The sequence below is a fragment of the Mesoplodon densirostris genome, chromosome 1 (assembly GCF_025265405.1).
Source record: "Mesoplodon densirostris isolate mMesDen1 chromosome 1, mMesDen1 primary haplotype, whole genome shotgun sequence".
Lineage (NCBI taxonomy): Eukaryota > Metazoa > Chordata > Mammalia > Artiodactyla > Ziphiidae > Mesoplodon > Mesoplodon densirostris.
Window position 1 is genome coordinate 129,807,887 of NC_082661.1, and position 23,674 is coordinate 129,831,560.

Below are 23,674 nucleotides of genomic sequence, written 5' to 3' on the forward strand. Positions count from 1 at the left end.
GTCATCACAGTGCTCCACAATCTTGTCATCACAATGCTTCATGCACTTCTCATCAAAATGCTCTCTCACCACTGATATCACAATGTTACATCACTATTCATCACAGTACTCCCTCACCCCTGTCATCACAATGTTCCATGACTCCTGTCATCACAATGCTACATGCACTTATCATCACAATGTTCGATGACTCTGACATCACAATGTTCCATTACCCCTGTCATCAAAATGCTCAATGACCCTTTTCATCAAAATGCTCCATGACCCCTGACATTACAATTTTCCAAAACCCGTGTCATTAAAATATTCCATGACACTTTTCATCAAATTGCTGCATGAACCTTTCATCAAAATTCTCCCTGCCCTTCTCATCACAATGCACCACGCCCTTGTCATCAAAATGCTCCATGACCTTTGTCATCACAAAGCTCCATGAACACTCTCATCACATTGCTCAATGCCCTTGTCATCACAACGCTCCATGACACTTCTCATCACAATGCTCGATGACCTTCTCATCACAATGCCCCATGCCCTTGTCATTACAATCCTCCATGACCCATGTATTACAGTTCCGTGCCCTTGTCATCACAATGCACCATGCCCAATCTCATCACAATAATCAATGAAAAATTTCAGACCAATGCTCCATGCCCTTCTCATCACAATGCTCCATTACCCCTGTCTTAACAATGCTCCATGACCCCTTCCATCACAATGTTCCCCGGCCTTGTCTTAACAAGGCTCCAAACCCTTGTGATCACAGTGTTCCATAACACTTGTCCTCACAACGCTCCATGATGCCTGTCATCACAATACTCCATGCCCTTTTCATCACAATGCTCCATGACCTTTGTCATCACAATTCTCAATACACTTTTCATCCCAATGCTCCCTGACACTTGTTGTCAGAATGCTCCTTGAACCCTGTCACAAAAAGGCTCCATGCCTGTTTCATCACAATGCACCATGCCGTTTTCATCACAATGCTCCATGCCATTGTTATCAAAATACTCCACAAGCTTCTCATCAGAATGCTCCATGACTCTTGTCATCACAATGCACCATGCCCTTTCATCACTATGCTCCAAGACCCCTGTAATCACAATGCTCCATGCCTCTTTTCATCAGAATGCTCCATGAGACTTGTCATCACAAAGCTCCATGGTTTCCTCATCACATTGTTCCAGGACCTTGTCATCACCATGTTCCATTCCCTTGTCATCACAATGCTCCATGGCACCTGTCATCACAATACTCCATGAACATTTTCAGACCAATGCTCCATGGCCTTCTCATCACAATGCTCCATGACCAATATCATCACCATGCTCTATGACCACGGTCATCACAAGGCTCCATGACACCTGACAACACAATGATCCGGGACTCTTGTCATCACAATGCTCCATTCCCTAGTCATCAAAATGCTCCATGACCCCTGTCATCACAATACTCCATGAACATTTTCAGCCCAATGCTCCATGACCCTTATCAGCACAATGATCCATGCCCTGGTCATCCCAATGCTCCATGACACCTGTATTCACAATGCTCCGTGACGCTTGTCATCACAGTGCTCCATGACACCTGTCATCACAATGCTCCATGCATTGTCAGCAAAATGCTACATGACCTTGTCATTACAATGCTCTATGCGCTTGTCATCACAATCCTCCATTACCATTGTCATCACAATCGTCCATGAACCTTGGGATCACATCGCTTCATGCCCTTGTCATCACAATGCTCCATGCTCCTTGAAATCAAAATGATCCATGACCGCTGTCATCACAATGCTCCAAACCCTTGTGATCACAATGTTCCATAACACTTGTCATCACAACGCTCCATGATGCCTGTCATCACAGTACTCCATGCCCTTTTCATCACAATGCTCCATGACCTTTGTCATCACAATTCTCAATACACTTGTCATCACACTGCTCCCTGACACTTGTCGTCAGAAGGCTCCTTGAACCCTGTCACAAAAAGGCTCCATGGCTTTCTCATCACAATGCCCCATGCCGTTTTCATCACAATGCTCCATGCCATTGTTATCAAAATACTCCACAAGCTTCTCGTCAGATTGCTCCATAACCCTTGTCATCACAATGCACCATGAGCATCATCATAATGCTTCAGGCTATTGTCTTCACAGTGAAATCAAAATGCTCCATGACCTCTGTTATCACTATGCTCCAAACCCTTGTGATCACAATGTTCCATAACACTTATCATCACAACACCCCATGACGCTCGTCGTCACAATTATCCATGGTCTTCTGATCACAATGCTCCATGACCTTTGTCATCACAATTCTCAATACACTTGTCATCACAGTGCTCCCTGACACTTGTCGTCAGTATGCTCCTTGAAACTTTCATGACAATGCTCCATGCCTTTTTCATAACAATGATCCATCCCCTTTTCATCTCAATGCTCCAAGACCCCTGTAATCACAATGCTCCATGCCCTTGTCATCACAAAGCTCCATGACGCATGTCATCAGAATGCTCCATGGCCTTCTCATTACAATGATCCATGCTCTTTTCATCACAATGCTCCAAGACCCCTGTAATCACAATGCTCCATGCCCCTTTTCATCAGAATGCTCCATGAGACTTGTCATCACAAAGCTCCATGGTTTCCTCATCACATTGCTCCAGGACCTTGTCATCACCATGTTCCATTCCCTTGTCATCACAATGCTCCATGACACCTGTCATCACAATACTCCATGAACATTTTCAGCCCAATGCTCCATGGCCTTCTCATCACAATGCTCCATGACCAATATCATCACCATGCTCCATGACCACGGTCATCACAACGCTCCATGACACCTGACAACACAATGATCCGGGACCCTTGTCATCACAGTGCTCCATTCCCTAGTCATCAAAATGTTCCATGACCCCTGTCATCACAATACTCCATGAACATTTTCAGCCCAATGCTCCATGACCCTTGTCAGCACAATGATCCATGCCCTGGTCATCCCAATGCTCCATGACACCTGTATTCACAATGCTCCATGACGCTTGTCATCACAGTGTTCCATGACACCTGTCATCACAATGCTCCATGCCTTTGTCAGCAAAATGCTACATGACCTTGTCATTACAATGCTCTATGCGCTTGTCATCACAATCCTCCATTACCATTGTCATCACAAACGTCCATGAACCTTGGGATCACATTGCTTCATGCCCTTGTCGTCACAATGCTCCATGCTCCTTGAAATCAAAATGATCCATGACCTCTGTCATCACAATGCTCCAAACCCTTGTGATCGCAATGTTCCATAACACTTGTCATCACAACGCTCCATGATGCCTGTCATCACAATACTCCATGCCCTTTTCATCACAATGCTCCATGACATTTGTCATCACAATTCTCAATACACTTGTCATCACAATGCTCCCTGACACTTCTCGTCAGAATGCTCCTTGAACCATGTCACAAAAAGGCTCCATGCCTTTTTCATCACAATGCCCCATGCCCTTGTCATCACAATGATCCATGCCCTTGTCATCCCAATGCTCCATGACCCCTGTATTCACAATGCTCCGTGACGCTTGTCATCACAGTGCTCCATGATACCTCTCATCACAATGTTCCATGCCTTTGTCAGCAAAATGCTACATTACCTTGTCATTACAATGCTCTATGCGCTTGTCATCACAATCCTCCATTACCATTGTCATCACAATCCTCCATGAACCTTGGGATCACATTGCTTCATGCCCTTGTCATCACAATGCTCCATGCTCCTTGAAATCAAAATGATCCATGAGCTCTGTCATCACAATGCTCCAAACCCTTGTGATCACAATATTCCATAACACTTTTCATCACAACCCTCCATGATGCCTGTCATCACAATACTCCATGACCTTTTCTTCACAATGTTCCATGACCTTTGTCATCACAATTCTCAATACACTTGTCATCACAATGCTCCCTGACACTTGTCATCAGAATGCTCCATGAACCCTGTCACAAAAAGGCTCCATGCCTTTTTCATCACAATGCCCCATGCCATTTTCATCACAATGCTCCATGCCATTGTCATCAAAATACTCCACAAGCTTGTCATCAGAATGCTCCATGACCCTTGTCATCACAATTCTCCATGCATTTGTCAGCACAATTCTCCCTGACCCTTGTCATCACAATGCTCCAAGCCATTGTCATCACAATGCTCCATTACCTTTGTCATCAGGATCCTCCATGACACTTGGCATCACAATGCTCCATGCCATTGTCATCACAATGGGCCATTACATATGTCATCACAATGCTCCTTGACACCTGTCTTCACAATAATGCATGACCTGGTCATCACAATGCTCCATGCCATTGTCATCAAAATACTCCACAAGCTTGTCATCAGAATGCTCCATGACCCTTGTCATCACAATTCTCCATGCACTTGTCAGCACAATGCTCCCTGACCCTTGTCATCACAATGCTCCAAGCCATTGTCATCACAATGCTCCATTACCTTTGTCATCAGAATCCTCCATGACACTTGGCATCACAATGCTCCATGCCATTGTCATCACAATGGGCCATTACATATGTCATCACAATGCTCCTTGACACCTGTCTTCACAATACTGCATGACCTGGTCATCACAATGCTCCATGCCCTTGTCATCACAATGCACCATTCCAACTGTCATCGCAATAATCCATGAAACTTATTACACCAATGCTCCATGCCCTTGTCATCACAATGCTCCATGCCCTTGTTATCACAATGCTCCATGACCCCTGTCATCACAGTGCTCCGTGACTCCAGTCATCACAATGCTTCATGACTTTTGTCATCACAATGGTACATGCCCTCGTCATCAACAGTCTCTGTGACCTTTTTAACCATAATGCTCCATTAAGTTATTATCACAATGCTCTTTGACCCTTGTCATCACAATGCTCTATGCCTTTCTCAGCACAATGCTCCATGACCCTTGTCATCACAATGCTCCATGCGTTTGTCATCACAGTGCTCCACAAACTTGTCATCACAATGCTACATGCACTTCTCATCAAAATGCTCTCTCACCACTGATATCACAATGTTACATCACTATTCATCACAGTACTCCCTCACCCCTGTCATCACAATGTTCCATGACTCCTGTCATCACAATGCTACATGCACTTATCATCACAATGTTCGATGACTCTGACATCACAATGTTCCATAACACCTGTCATCAAAATGCTCAATGACCGTTTTCATCAAAATGCTCCATGACCCCTGACATTACAATTTTCCATAACCTGTGTCATCAAAATATTCCATGACACTTTTCATCAAATTGCTGCATGACCCTGTCATCAAAATTCTCCCTGCCCTTCTCATCACAATGCACCACGCCCTTGTCATCAAAATGCTCCATGACCTTTGTCATCACAAAGCTCCATGAACACTCTCATCACATTGCTCAATGCCATTGTCATCACAACGCTCCATGACACTTCTCATCACAATGCTCGATGACCTTCTCATCACAATGCTCCATTCCCTTGTCATTACAATCCTCCATGACCCATGTATCACAGTGTTCCGTGCCCTTGTCATCACAATGCTCCATGCCCACTCTCATCACAATAATCAATGAAACATTTCAGACCAATGCTCCATGCCCTTCTCATCACAATGCTCCATTACCCCTGTCTTAAAAATGCTCCATGACCCCTTCCATCACAATGTTCCCCGGCCTTGTCTTAACAAGGCTCCAAACACTTGTGATCACAGTGTTCCATAACACTTGTCCTCACAACGCTCCATGATGCCTGTCATCACAATACTCCATGCCCTTTTCATCACAATGCTCCATGACCTTTGTCATCACAATTCTCAATACACTTTTCATCCCAATGCTCCCTGACACTTGTCGTCAGAATGCTCCTTGAACCCTGTCACAAAAAGGCTCCATGCCTGTTTCATCACAATGCACCATGCCGTTTTCATCACAATGCTCCATGCCATTGTTATCAAAATACTCCACAAGCTTCTCATCAGAATGCTCCATGACCCTTGTCATCACAATGCACCATGACCATCATCATAATGCTTCAGGCTATTGTCATCACAGTGAAATCAAAATGCTCCATGACCTCTGTTATCACTATGCTCCAAACCCTTGTGATCACAATGTTCCATAACACTTATCATCACAACACCCCATGACGCTCGTCATCACAATTATCCATGGTCTTCTGATCACAATGCTCCATGACCTTTGTCATCACAATTCTCAATACACTTGTCATCACAGTGCTCCCTGACACGTGTCGTCAGTATGCTCCTGAAACTTTCATGACAATGCTCCATGCCTTTTTCATAACAATGATCCATCCCCTTTTCATCTCAATGCTCCAAGACCCCTGTAATCACAATGCTCCATGACCCCTGTCATCACAATACTCCATGAACATTTTCAGCCCAATGCTCCATGACCCTTGTCAGCACAATGATCCATGCCCTGGTCATCCCAATCTCCATGACACCTGTATTCACAATGCTCCGTGACGCTTGTCATCACAGTGCTCCATGACACCTGTCATCACCATGCTCCATGCCTTTGTCAGCAAAATGCTACATGACCTTGTCATTAAAATGCTCTATGCGCTTGTCATCACAATCCTCCATTACCATTGTCATCACAAACGTCCATGAACCTTGGGATCACATTGCTTCATGCCCTTGTCATCACAATGCTCCATGCTCCTTGAAATCAAAATGATCCATGACCTCTGTCATCACAATGCTCCAAACCCTTGTGATCACAATGTTCCATAACACTTGTCATCACAACGCTCCATGATGCCTGTCATCACAATACTCCATGCCCTTTTCATCACAATGCTCCATGACCTTTGTCATCACAATTCTCAATACACTTGTCATCACAATGCTCCCTGACACTCCTCGTCAGAATGCTCCTTGAACCCTGTAACAAAAAGGCTCCATGCCTTTTTCATCACAATGCCCCATGCCGTTTTCATCACAATTCTCCATGCCATTGTCATCAAAATACTCCACAAGCTTGTCATCAGAATGCTCCATGACCCTTGTCATCACAATTCTCCATGCACTTGTCAGCACAATGCTCCCTGACCCTTGTCATCACAATGCTCCAAGCCATTGTCATCACAATGCTCCGTTACCTTTGTCATCAGAATCCTCCATGACACTTGGCATCACAATGCTCCATGCCATTGTCATCACAATGGGCCATTACATATGTCATCACAATGCTCCCTGACACCTGTCTTCACAATACTGCATGACCTGGTCATCACAATGCTCCAAGCCCCTGTCATGACAATGCGCCATTCCAACTCTCATCGCAATAATCCATGAAACTTATTAGACCAATGCTCCATGCCCTTGTCATCACAATGCTCCATGCCCTTGTTATCACAATGCTCCATGACCCCTGTCATCACAATGCTCCGTGACTCCAGTCATCACAATGCTTCATGACCTTTGTCATCACAATGGTCCATGCCCTCGTCATCAACAGTCTCTGTGACCTTTTTAATCACAATGCTCCATGAAGTTTTCATCACAATGCTCTTTGACCCTTGTCATCACAATGCTCTATGCCTTTCTCAGCACAATGCTCCATGACCCTTGTCATCACAATTCTCCATGCGCTTGTCAGCACAATGCTCCATGACACATGTCATCACAATGTGCCATGCGCTTGTCATCACAGTTCTCCACAATCTTGTCATCACAATGCTCCATAAACCTTGTCATCACAGTGCTCCATGCACTTCTCATCAAAATGCTCTCTCACCACTGATATCACAATGTTACATCACTATTCATCACAGTACTCCCTCACCCCTGTCATCACAATGTTCCATGACTCCTGCCATCACAATGCTACATGCACTTATCATCACAATGTTCGATGACTCTGACATCACAATGTTCCATAACCCCTGACATCAATATGCTCAATGACCCTTTTCATCAAAATGCTCCATGACCCCTGACATTACAATTTTCCATAACCCGTGTCATCAAAATATTCCATGACACTTTTCATCAAATTGCTGCATGACCCTGTCATCAAAATTCTCCCTGCCCTTCTCATCACAATGCACCACGCCCTTGTCATCAAAATGCTCCATGACCTTTGTCATCACAAAGCTCCATGAACACTCTCATCACATTGCTCAATGCCCTTGTCATCACAACGCTCCATGACACTTCTCATCACAATGCTCGATGACCTTCTCATCACAATGCCCCATGACCTTGTCATTACAATCCTCCATGACCCATGTATCACAGTGTTCCGTGCCCTTGTCATCACAATGCTCCATGCCCACTCTCATCACAATAATCAATGAAACATTTCAGACAATGCTCCATGCCCTTCTCATCACAATGCTCCATTACCCCTGTCTTAACAATGCTCCATGACCCCTTCCATCACAATGTTCCCCGGCCTTGTCATCACAAGGCTCCAAACCCTTGTGATCACAGTGATCCATAACACTTGTCCTCAGAACGCTCCTTGATGCCTGTCATCACAATACTCCATGCCCCTTTTCATCTCAATGATCCATGAACCCTGTCATCACAATGCACCTTGCCCATCATCATAATGCTTCAGGCTATTGTCATCACAATGAATTCAAAATGCTCCATGACCTCTGTCATCACAATGCTCCAAACCCTTGTGATCACAATATTCCATAACACTTGTCATCACAATGCCCCATGACACTCGTCATCACAATTATCCATGGTCTTCTCATCACAATGCTCCATGACCTTTGTCATCACTATGCTCAGTACACTTGTCATCAAAATGCTCCCTGACACTTTTTGTTTGTTTGCACCTTGAACCCTGTCATGACAAGGCTCCAAGCCTCTTTCATAACAATGATCCATGCCCTTTTCATCACAATGCTCCAAGACCCCTGTAATCACAATGCTCCATGCCCTTGTCATCACAAAGCTCAATGACGCATGTCATCACAATGCTCCTTGGCCTTCTCATCACAATGCTCCATGCCCTTGTCATCCCAATGTTCCAAGACTCCTGTAATCACAATGCTGCATGCCCCTTTTCATCAGTATGCTCCATGAGACTTGTCATCACAAGGCTCCATGGTTTTCTCATCACAATGCTCCAGGACCTTGTCATCACAATGCTTCACGACCTTGTCATGAAAATTCTCAATGGCCCTTGTCATCATAATGCTCCAAGCCCTAGTCATCACAATGCTCCATTATATTTGTCATCACAATCCTCCATTACATTTGGCATCACAATGCTCCATGGCATTGTCATCGCAATGGACCATGACATATGTCATCACAATGCTCCCTGACACTTGTCGTCACAATACTCCATGACCTTCTCATCACAATGCCCCATGCCCTTGTCATCACAATGATCCATGCCCTTGTCATCCCAATGCTCCATGACCCCTGTATTCACAATGCTCCGTGACGCTTGTCATCACAGTGCTCCATGATACCTGTCATCACAATGCTCCATGCCTTTGTCAACAAAATGCTACATTACCTTGTCATTACAATGCTCTATGCGCTTGTCATCACAATACTCCATTACCATTGTCATCACAATCCTCCATGAACCTTGGGATCACATTGCTTCATGCCCTTGTCATCACAATGCTCCATGCTCCTTGAAATCAAAATGATCCATGACCTCTGTCATCACAATGCTCCAAACACTTGTGATCACAATATTCCATAACACTTGTCATCACAACTCTCCATGATGCCTGTCATCACAATACTCCATGACCTTTTCATCACAATGCTCCATGACCTTTGTCATCACAATTCTCAATACACTTGTCATCACAATGCTCCGTGACACTTGTCATCAGAATGCTCCTTGAACCCTGTCACAAAAAGGCTCCATGCCTTTTTCATCACAATGCCCCATGCCATTTTCATCACAATGCTCCATGCCATTGTCATCAAAATACTCCACAAGCTTGTCATCAGAATGCTCCATGACCCTTGTCATCACAATTCTCCATGCACTTGTCAGAACAATGCTCCCTGACCCTTGTCATCACAATGCCCCAAGCCAATGTCATCACAATGCTCCATTACCTTTGTCATCAGGATCCTCCATGACACTTGGCATCACAATGCTCCATGCCATTGTCATCACAATGGGCCATTACATATGTCATCACAATGCTCCTTGACACCTGACTTCACAATACTGCATGACCTGGTCATCACAATGCTCCATGCCATTGTCATCAAAATACTCCACAAGATTGTCATCAGAATGCTCCATGACCCTTGTCATCACAATTCTCCATGCACTTGTCAGCACAATGCTCCCTGAACCTTGTCATCACAATGCTCCAAGCCATTGTCATCACAATGCTCCATTACCTTTGTCATCAGAATCCTCCATGACACTTGGCATCACAATGCTCTATGCCATTGTCATCACAATGGGCCATTACATATGTCATCACAATGCTCCTTGACACCTGTCTTCACAATACTGCATGACCTGGTCATCACAATGCTCCATGTCCTTGTCATCACAATGCACCGTTCCAACTGTCATCGCAATAATCCATGAAACTTATTACACCAATGCTCCATGCCCTTGTCATCACAATGCTCCATGCCCTTGTTATCACAATGCTCCATGACCCCTGTCATCACAGTGCTCCGTGACTCCAGTCATCACAATTCTTCATGACTTTTGTCATCACAATGGTACATGCCCTCGTCATCAACAGTCTCTGTGACATTTTTAACCATAATGCTCCATGAAGTTTTTATCACGATGCTCTTTGACCCTTGTCATCACAATGCTCTATGCCTTTCTCAGCACAATGCTCCATGACCCTTGTCATCACAATGCTCCATGCGCTTGTCATCACAGTGCTCCACAATCTTGTCATCACAATGCTCCATGCACTTCTCATCAAAATGCTCTCTCACCACTGATATCACAATGTTACATCACTATTCATCACAGTACTCCCTCACCCCTGTCATCACAATGTTCCATGACTCCTGTCATCACAATGCTACATGCACTTATCATCACAATGTTCGATGACTCTGACATCACAATGTTCCATAACACCTGTCATCAAAATGCTCAATGACCGTTTTCATCAAAATGCTCCATGACCCCTGACATTACAATTTTCCATAACCTGTGTAATCAAAATATTCCATGACACTTTTCATCAAATTGCTGCATGACCCTGTCATCAAAATTCTCCCTGCCCTTCTCATCACAATGCACCACGCCCTTGTCATCAAAATGCTCCATGACCTTTGTCATCACAAAGCTCCATGAACACTCTCATCACATTGCTCAATGCCCTTGTCATCACAACGCTCCATGACACTTCTCATCACAATGCTCGATGACCTTCTCATCACAATGCCCCATGCCCTTGTCATTACAATCCTCCATGACCCATGTATCACAGTGTTCCGTGCCCTTTTCATCACAATGCTCCATGCCCACACTCATCACAATAATCAATGAAACATTTCAGACCAATGCTCCATGCCCTTCTCATCACAATGCTCCATTACCCCTGTCTTAACAATGCTCCATGACCCCTTCCATCACAATGTTCCGCGGCCTTGTCATCACAAGGCTCCAAACCCTTCTGATCACAGAGTTCCATAACACTTGTCATCACAACCCTCCATGATGCCTGTCATCACAATACTCCATGCCCTTTTCATCACAATGCTCCATGACCTTTGTCATCACATTTCTCAATACACTTTTCATCCCAATGCTCCCTGACACTTGTCGTCAGAATGCTCCTTGAACCCTGTCACAAAAAGGCTCCATGCCTTTTTCATCACAATGCACCATGCCGTTTTCATCACAATGCTCCATGCCATTGTTATCAAAATACTCCACAAGCTTCTCATCAGAATGCTCCATGACCCTTGTCATCACAATGCACCATGCCCTTTCATCACAATGCTCCAAGACCCCTGTAATCACAATGCTCCATGCCTCTTTTCATCAGAATGCTCCATGAGACTTGTCATCACAAAGCTCCATGGTTTCCTCATCACATTGCTCCAGGACCTTGTCATCACCATGTTCCATTCCCTTGTCATCACAATGCTCCATGGCACCTGTCATCACAATACTCCATGAACATTTTCAGCCCAATGCTCCATGGCCTTCTCATCACAATGCTCCATGACCAATATCATCACCATGCTCTATGACCACGGTCATCACAACGCTCCATGACACCTGACAACACAATGATCCGGGACTCTTGTCATCACAATGCTCCATTCCCTAGTCATCAAAATGCTCCATGACCCCTGTCATCACAATACTCCATGAACATTTTCAGCCCAATGCTCCATGACCCTTGTCAGCACAATGATCCATGCCCTGGTCATCCCAATCTCCATGACACCTGTATTCACAATGCTCCGTGACGCTTGTCATCACAGTGCTCCATGACACCTGTCATCACCATGCTCCATGCCTTTGTCAGCAAAATGCTACATGACCTTGTCATTACAATGCTCTATGCGCTTGTCATCACAATCCTCCATTACCATTGTCATCACAAACGTCCATGAACCTTGGGATCACATTGCTTCATGCCCTTGTCATCACAATGCTCCATGCTCCTTGAAATCAAAATGATCCATGACCTCTGTCATCACAATGCTCCAAACCCTTGTGATCACAATGTTCCATAACACTTGTCATCACAACGCTCCATGATGCCTGTCATCACAATACTCCATGCCCTTTTCATCACAATGCTCCATGACCTTTGTCATCACAATTCTCAATACACTTGTCATCACAATGCTCCCTGACACTTGTCGTCAGAAGGCTCCTTGAACCCTGTCACAAAAAGGCTCCATGCCTTTTTCATCACAATGCCCCATGCCGTTTTCATCACAATGCTCCATGCCATTGTCATCAAAATACTCCACAAGCTTGTCATCAGAATGCTCCATGACCCTTGTCATCACAATTCTCCATGCACTTGTCAGCACAATGCTCCCTGACCCTTGTCATCACAATGCTCCAAGCCATTGTCATCACAATGCTCCGTTACCTTTGTCATCAGAATCCTCCATGACACTTGGCATCACAATGCTCCATGCCATTGTCATCACAATGGGCCATTACATATGTCATCACAGTGCTCCCTGACACCTGTCTTCATAATACTGCATGACCCGTTCATCACAATGCTCCATTCCCCTGTCATCACAATGCACCATTCCAACTCTCATCGCAATAATCCATGAAACTTATTACACCAATGCTCCATGCCCTTGTCATCACAATGCTCCATGCCCTTGTTATCACAATGCTCTATGACCCAGGTCATCACAATGCTCCATGACTCCAGTCATCACAATGCTTCATGACATTTGTCATCACAATGGTCCATGCCCTCGTCATCAACAGTCTCTGTGACCATTTTAATCACAATGCTCCATGAAGTTTTCATCACAATGCTCTTTGACCCTTGTCATCACACTGCTCTATGCCTTTCTCAGCACAATGATCCATGACCCTTGTCATCACAAATCTCCATGTGCTTGTCAGCACAATGCTCCATGACCCATGTCATCACAATGCGCCATGCACTTGTCTTCACAGTGCTCCACAATCTTGTCATCACAATGCTCCATAAAACTTGTCATCACAGTGCTCCATGCACTTCTCATCAAAATGCTCTCTCACCACTGATATCACAATCTTACATCACTGTTCATCACAGTACTCCCTCACCCCTGTCATCACAATGTTCCATGACTCCTGTCATCACAATGCTACATGCAATTATCATCACAATGTTTGATGACCCCTGAAATCACAATGTTCCATAACCCCTGTCATCAAAATGTTCCATGACCCTTTTCATCAAATTGCTCCATGACGCTGTCATCACAATGCTCCCGGCCCTTCTCATCACAATGCACCACGCACTTGTCATCAAAATGCTCTATGACCTTTGTCATCACAAAGCTCCATGACCCTTGGCATCACCGTGCTCCATGCCATTGTCATCACAATGCTCCATGAACCCTCTCATCACATTGTTCCATGCAATTGTCATCAAAAAGCTCCATGACGCTTGTCATCACACTGCTCGATGCCCTTCTCATCTCAATGCTCCTTGCCCTTGTCATTACAATCCTCCATGACCCATGTATCACTGTGTTCCGTGCCCTGGTCATCACAATGCTGCATGCCCACTCTCATCACCATAATCCATGAAACTTTTCAGACCAATGCTCCATGCCCTTGTCATCACAATGCTCCATTACCCCTGTCATAACAATGCTCCATGACACCTGCCATCACAATGTTCCACGGCCTTGTCATCAAAAGTCTCCATGACCCTTGTCATCATAATGCCCCAAGACCCCTGTAATCACAATGCTCCATGCGCTTGTCATCACAAAGCTCCATGACGCATGTCATCAGAATGCTCCATGGCCTTCTCATCACAATGCTCCATGACCTTGCCATCACAATGCTCCATTATCCCTGTCATAACAATGCTCCATGACCTCTGCCATCACAACGTTCCACGGCCTTTTCATCACAATTCTCCCTGACACTTTTCATCACAATGCCCCAAAGCCACTGTAATCACAATGCTCCTTGCGCTTGTCATCACAAAGCTCCATGACGCATGTCATCAGAATGCTCCATGGCCTTTTCATCACAATGCTCCATGACCTTGCCATCACAATGCTCCATTACACCTGTCATAACAATGCTCCATGACCCCTGCCATCACGATGTTCCATGGCCTTGTCATCACAAGGCTGCATGGCCCTCCTCATCACAATGCTCCAAGACCACTGTAATCACAATGCTCCATGCCCCTTTTCATCTCAATGCTCGATGAACCCTGTCATCGCAATGCACCATGCCCATCATCATAATGCTTCAGGCTATTGTCATCACAATGAATTCAAAATGCTCCATGACCTCTGTCATCACAATGCTCCAAACCCTTGTGATCACAATATTCCATAACACTTGTCATCACAATGCCCCATGACACTCGTCATCACAATTATCAATGGTCTTCTCATCACAATGCTCCATGACCTTTGTCATCACAATTCTCAATACACTTGTCATCACAATGCTCCCTGACACTCGTCGTCAGAATGCTCCTTGAACCCTGTCACAAAAAGGCTCCATGCCTTTTTCATCACAAGGCACCATGCCGTTTTCATCACAATGCTCCATGCCATTGTCATCAAAATACTCCACAAGCTTGTCATCAGAATGCTCCATGACCCTTGTCATCACAATTCTCCATGCACTTGTCAGCACAATGCTCCCTGAACCTTGTCATCACAATGCTCCGTTACCTTTGTCATCAGAATCCTCCATGACACTTGGCATCACAATGCTCCATGCCATTGTCATCACAATGCTCCATGCCCTTGTTATCACAATGCTCAATGACCAAGGTCATCACAATGCTCCGTGACTCCAGTCATCACAATGCTTCATGACTTTTGTCATCACAATGGTCCATGCCCTCATCATCAACAGTCTCTGTGACCATTTTAATCACAATGCTCCATGAAGTTTTCATCACAATGCTCTTTGACCCTTGTCATCACAATGCTCTATGCCTTTCTCAGCACAATGCTCCATGACCCTTGTCATCGCAATTCTCCATGCGCTTGTCAGCACAGTGCTCCATGACCCATGTCATCACAATGCGCCATGTGCTTGTCATCTCAGTGCTCCACAATCTTGTCATCACAATGCTCCATAAATCTTGTCATCACAGTGCTCCATGCACTTCTCATCAAAATGCTCTCTCACCACTGATATCACAATGTTACATCACTATTCATCACAGTACTCCCTCACCCCTGTCATCACAATGTTCCATGACTTCTGTCATCACAATGCTACATGCACTTATCATCACAATGTTTGATGACCCCTGAAATCACAATGTTCCCTAACCCCTGTCATCAAAATGCTCCATGACCCTTTTCATCAAAATGCTCCATGACCCCTGACATCACAATATTCCATAACCCCTGTCATCAAAATGTTCCATGACCCTTTTCATCAAATTGCTCCATGACACTGTCATCACAATGCTCCCGGCCCTTCTCATCACAATGCACCACGCACTTGTCATCAAAATGCTCTATGACCTTTCTCATCACAAAGCTCCATGACCCTTGGCATCACCGTGCTCCATGCCATTGTCATCACAATGCTCCATGAACCCTCTCATCACATTGTTCCATGCAATTGTCATCAAAAAGCTCCATGACGCTTGTCATCACACTGCTCGATGCCCTTCTCATCACAATGCTCCTTGCCCTTGTCATTACAATCCTCCATGACCCATGTATCACTGTGTTCCGTGCCCTGGTCATCACAATACTGCATGCCCACTCTCATCACAATAATCCATGAAAGTTTTCAGACCAATGCTCCATGCCCTTGTCATCACAATGCTCCATTACCCCTGTCATAACAATGCTCCATGACACCTGCCATCACAATGTTCCACGGCCTTGTCATCAAAAGTCTCCATGACCCTTGTCATCATAATGCCCCAAGACCCCTGTAATCACAATGCTCCATGCGCTTGTCATCACAAAGCTCCATGACGCATGCCATCAGAATGCTCCATGGCCTTCTCATCAAAATGCTCCCTGACCTTGCCATCACAATGCTCCATTATCCCTGTCATAACAATGCTCCATGACCTCTGCCATCACAACGTTCCACGGCCTTTTCATCACAAGTCTCCCTGACCCTTTTCATCACAATGCCCCAAAACCCCTGTAATCACAATGCTCCTTGCGCTTGTCATCACAAAGCTCCATGACGCATGTCATCAGAATGCTCCATGGCCTTTTCATCACAATGCTCCATGACCTTGCCATCACAATGCTCCATTACACCTGTCATAACAATGCTCCATGACCCCTGCCATCACGATGTTCCATGGCCTTGTCATCACAAGGCTGCATGGCCCTCCTCATCACAATGCTCCAAGACCACTGTAATCACAATGCTCCATGCCCCTTTTCATCTCAATGATCCATGAACCCTGTCATCACAATGCACCTTGCCCATCATCATAATGCTTCAGGCTATTGTCATCACAATGAATTCAAAATGCTCCATGACCTCTGTCATCACAATGCTCCAAACCCTTGTGATCACAATATTCGATAACACTTTTCATCACAACTCTCCATGATGCCTGTCATCACAATACTCCATGACCTTTTCTTCACAATGTTCCATGACCTTTGTCATCACAATTCTCAATACACTTGTCATCACAATGCTCCCTGACACTTGTCATCAGAATGCTCCTTGAACCCTGTCACAAAAAGGCTCCATGCCTTTTTCATCACAATGCCCCATGCCATTTTCATCACAATGCTCCATGCCATTGTCATCAAAATACTCCACAAGCTTGTCATCAGAATGCTCCATGACCCTTGTCATCACAATTCTCCATGCATTTGTCAGCACAATTCTCCCTGACCCTTGTCATCACAATGCTCCAAGCCATTGTCATCACAATGCTCCATTACCTTTGTCATCAGGATCCTCCATGACACTTGGCATCACAATGCTCCATGCCATTGTCATCACAATGGGCCATTACATATGTCATCACAATGCTCCCTGACACCTGTCTTCACAATACTGCATGACCTGGTCATCACAATGCTCCAAGCCCCTGTCATGACAATGCGCCATTCCAACTCTCATCGCAATAATCCATGAAACTTATTAGACCAATGCTCCATGCCCTTGTCATCACAATGCTCCATGCCCTTGTTATCACAATGCTCCATGACCCCTGTCATCACAATGCTCCGTGACTCCAGTCATCACAATGCTTCATGACCTTTGTCATCACAATGGTCCATGCCCTCGTCATCAACAGTCTCTGTGACCTTTTTAATCACAATGCTCCATGAAGTTTTCATCACAATGCTCTTTGACCCTTGTCATCACAATGCTCTATGCCTTTCTCAGCACAATGCTCCATGACCCTTGTCATCACAATTCTCCATGCGCTTGTCAGCACAATGCTCCATGACACATGTCATCACAATGTGCCATGCGCTTGTCATCACAGTTCTCCACAATCTTGTCATCACAATGCTCCATAAACCTTGTCATCACAGTGCTCCATGCACTTCTCATCAAAATGCTCTCTCACCACTGATATCACAATGTTACATCACTATTCATCACAGTACTCCCTCACCCCTGTCATCACAATGTTCCATGACTCCTGCCATCACAATGCTACATGCACTTGTCATCACAATGTTCGATGACTCTGACATCACAATGTTCCATAACCCCTGACATCAATATGCTCAATGACCCTTTTCATCAAAATGCTCCATGACCCCTGACATTACAATTTTCCATAACCCGTGTCATCAAAATATTCCATGACACTTTTCATCAAATTGCTGCATGACCCTGTCATCAAAATTCTCCCTGCCCTTCTGATCACAATGCACCACGCCCTTGTCATCAAAATGCTCCATGACCTTTGTCATCACAAAGCTCCATGAACACTCTCATCACATTGCTCAATGCCCTTGTCATCACAACGCTCCATGACACTTCTCATCACAATGCTCGATGACCTTCTCATCACAATGCCCCATGCCCTTGTCATTACAATCCTCCATGACCCATGTATCACAGTGTTCCGTGCCCTTGTCATCACAATGCTCCATGCCCACTCTCATCACAATAATCAATGAAACATTTCAGACCAATGCTCCATGCCCTTCTCATCACAATGCTCCATTACCCCTGTCTTAAAAATGCTCCATGACCCCTTCCATCACAATGTTCCCCGGCCTTGTCATCACAAGGCTCCAAACCCTTGTGATCACAGTGATCCATAACACTTGTCCTCAGAACGCTCCTTGATGCCTGTCATCACAATACTCCATGCCCCTTTTCATCTCAATGATCCATGAACCCTGTCATCACAATGCACCTTGCCCATCATCATAATGCTTCAGGCTATTGTCATCACAATGAATTCAAAATGCTCCATGACCTCTGTCATCACAATGCTCCAAACCCTTGTGATCACAATATTCCATAACACTTGTCATCACAATGCCCCATGACACTCGTCATCATAATTATCCATGGTCTTCTCATCACAATGCTCCATGACCTTTGTCATCACCATGCTCAGTACACTTGTCATCAAAATGCTCCCTGACACTTTTTGTTTGTTTGCTCCTTGAACCCTGTCATGACAAGGCTCCATGCCTCTTTCATAATAATGATCCATGCCCTTTTCATCACAATGCTCCAAGACCCCTGTAATCAAAATGCTCCATGCCCTTGTCATCACAAAGCTCAATGAAGCATGTCATCACAATGCTCCTTGGCCTTCTCATCACAATGCTCCATGCCCTTGTCATCACAATGTTCCAAGACCCCTGTAATCACAATGCTGCATGCCCCTTTACATCAGTATGCTCCATGAGACTTGTCATCACAAGGCTCCATGGTTTTCTCATCACAATGCTCCAGGACCTTGTCATCACAATGCTTCACGACCTTGTCATGAAAATTCTCAATGGCCCTTGTCATCATAATGCTCCAAGCCCTAGTCATCACAATGCTCCATTATATTTGTCATCACAATCCTCCATTACATTTGGCATCACAATGCTCCATGGCATTGTCATCGCAATGGACCATGACATATGTCATCACAATGCTCCCTGACACTTGTCGTCACAATACTCCATGACCTTCTCATCACAATGCCCCATGCCCTTGTCATCACAATGATCCATGCCCTTGTCATCCCAATGCTCCATGACCCCTGTATTCACAATGCTCCGTGACGCTTGTCATCACAGTGCTCCATGATACCTGTCATCACAATGCTCCATGCCTTTGTCAACAAAATGCTACATTACCTTGTCATTACAATGCTCTATGCGCTTGTCATCACAATACTCCATTACCATTGTCATCACAATCCTCCATGAACCTTGGGATCACATTGCTTCATGCCCTTGTCATCACAATGCTCCATGCTCCTTGAAATCAAAATGATCCATGACCTCTGTCATCACAATGCTCCAAACACTTGTGATCACAATATTCCATAACACTTGTCATCACAACTCTCCATGATGCCTGTCATCACAATACTCCATGACCTTTTCATCACAATGCTCCATGACCTTTGTCATCACAATTCTCAATACACTTGTCATCACAATGCTCCGTGACACTTGTCATCAGAATGCTCCTTGAACCCTGTCACAAAAAGGCTCCATGCCTTTTTCATCACAATGCCCCATGCCATTTTCATCACAATGCTCCATGCCATTGTCATCAAAATACTCCACAAGCTTGTCATCAGAATGCTCCATGACCCTTGTCATCACAATTCTCCATGCACTTGTCAGAACAATGCTCCCTGACCCTTGTCATCACAATGCTCCAAGCCATTGTCATCACAATGCTCCATTACCTTTGTCATCAGGATCCTCCATGACACTTGGCATCACAATGCTCCATGCCATTGTCATCACAATGGGCCATTACATATGTCATCACAATGCTCCTTGACACCTGACTTCACAATACTGCATGACCTGGTCATCACAATGCTCCATGCCATTGTCATCAAAATACTCCACAAGATTGTCATCAGAATGCTCCATGACCCTTGTCATCACAATTCTCCATGCACTGGTCAGCACAATGCTCCCTGAACCTTGTCATCACAATGCTCCAAGCCATTGTCATCGCAATGCTCCATTACCTTTGTCATCAGAATCCTCCATGACACTTGGCATCACAATGCTCTATGCCATTGTCATCACAATGGGCCATTACATATGTCATCACAATGCTCCTTGACACCTGTCTTCACAATACTGCATGACCTGGTCATCACAATGCTCCATGCCCTTGTCATCACAATGCACCATTCCAACTGTCATCGCAATAATCCATGAAACTTATTACACCAATGCTCCATGCCCTTGTCATCACAATGCTCCATGCCCTTGTTATCACAATGCTCCATGACCCCTGTCATCACAGTGCTCCGTGACTCCAGTCATCACAATGCTTCATGACTTTTGTCATCACAATGGTACATGCCCTCGTCATCAACAGTCTCTGTGACCTTTTTAACCATAATGCTCCATGAAGTTTTTATCACAATGCTCTTTGACCCTTGTCATCACAATGCTCTATGCCTTTCTCAGCACAATGCTCCATGACCCTTGTCATCACAATGCTCCATGCGCTTGTCATCACAGTGCTCCACAATCTTGTCATCACAATGCTCCATGCACTTCTCATCAAAATGCTCTCTCACCACTGATATCACAATGTTACATCACTATTCATCACAGTACTCCCTCACCCCTGTCATCACAATGTTCCATGACTCCTGTCATCACAATGCTACATGCACTTATCATCACAATGTTCGATGACTCTGACATCACAATGTTCCATAACACCTGTCATCAAAATGCTCAATGACCGTTTTCATCAAAATGCTCCATGACCCCTGACATTACAATTTTCCATAACCTGTGTCATCAAAATATTCCATGACACTTTTCATCAAATTGCTGCATGACCCTGTCATCAAAATTCTCCCTGCCCTTCTCATCACAATGCACCACGCCCTTGTCATCAAAATGCTCCATGACCTTTGTCATCACAAAGCTCCATGAACACTCTCATCACATTGCTCAATGCCCTTGTCATCACAACGCTCCATGACACTTCTCATCACAATGCTCGATGACCTTCTCATCACAATGCCCCATGCCCTTGTCATTACAATCCTCCATGACCCATGTATCACAGTGTTCCGTGCCCTTGTCATCACAATGCTCCATGCCCACACTCATCACAATAATCAATGAAACATTTCAGACCAATGCTCCATGCCCTTCTCATCACAATGCTCCATTACCCCTGTCTTAACAATGCTCCATGACCCCTTCCATCACAATGTTCCCCGGCCTTGTCATCACAAGGCTCCAAACCCTTCTGATCACAGAGTTCCATAACACTTGTCATCACAACGCTCCATGATGCCTGTCGTCAAAATACTCCATGCCCTTTTCATCACAATGCTCCATGACCTTTGTCATCACAATTCTCAATACACTTTTCATCCCAATGCTCCCTGACACTTGTCGTCAGAATGCTCCTTGAACCCTGTCACAAAAAGGCTCCATGCCTGTTTCATCACAATGCACCATGCCGTTTTCATCACAATGCTCCATGCCATTGTTATCAAAATACTCCACAAGCTTCTCATCAGAATGCTCCATGACCCTTGTCATCACAATGCACCATGACCATCATCATAATGCTTCAGGCTATTGTCATCACAGTGAAATCAAAATGCTCCATGACCTCTGTTATCACTATGCTCCAAACCCTTGTGATCACAATGTTCCATAACACTTATCATCACAACACCCCATGACGCTCGTCATCACAATTATCCATGGTCTTCTGATCACAATGCTCCATGACCTTTGTCATCACAATTCTCAATACACTTGTCATCACAGTGCTCCCTGACACTTGTCGTCAGTATGCTCCTGAAACTTTCATGACAATGCTCCATGCCTTTTTCATAACAATGATCCATCCCCTTTTCATCTCAATGCTCCAAGACCCCTGTAATCACAATGCTCCATGACCCCTGTCATCACAATACTCCATGAACATTTTCAGCCCAATGCTCCATGACCCTTGTCAGCACAATGATCCATGCCCTGGTCATCCCAATCTCCATGACACCTGTATTCACAATGCTCCGTGACGCTTGTCATCACAGTGCTCCATGACACCTGTCATCACCATGCTCCATGCCTTTGTCAGCAAAATGCTACATGACCTTGTCATTACAATGCTCTATGCGCTTGTCATCACAATCCTCCATTACCATTGTCATCACAAACGTCCATGAAACTTGGGATCACATTGCTTCATGCCCTTGTCATCACAATGCTCCATGCTCCTTGAAATCAAAATGATCCATGACCTCTGTCATCACAATGCTCCAAACCCTTGTGATCACAATGTTCCATAACACTTGTCATCACAACGCTCCATGATGCCTGTCATCACAATACTCCATGCCCTTTTCATCACAATGCTCCATGACCTTTGTCATCACAATTCTCAATACACTTGTCATCACAATGCTACCTGACATTCCTCGTCAGAATGCTCCTTGAACCCTGTAACAAAAAGGCTCCATGCCTTTTTCATCACAATGCCCCATGCCGTTTTCATCACAATGCTCCATGCCATTGTCATCAAAATACTCCACAAGCTTGTCATCAGAATGCTCCATGACCCTTGTCATCACAATTCTCCATGCACTTGTCAGCACAATGCTCCCTGACCCTTGTCATCACAATGCTCCAAGCCATTGTCATCACAATGCTCCGTTACCTTTGTCATCAGAATCCTCCATGACACTTGGCATCACAATGCTCCATGCCATTGTCATCACAATGGGCCATTACATATGTCATCACAATGCTCCCTGACACCTGTCTTCACA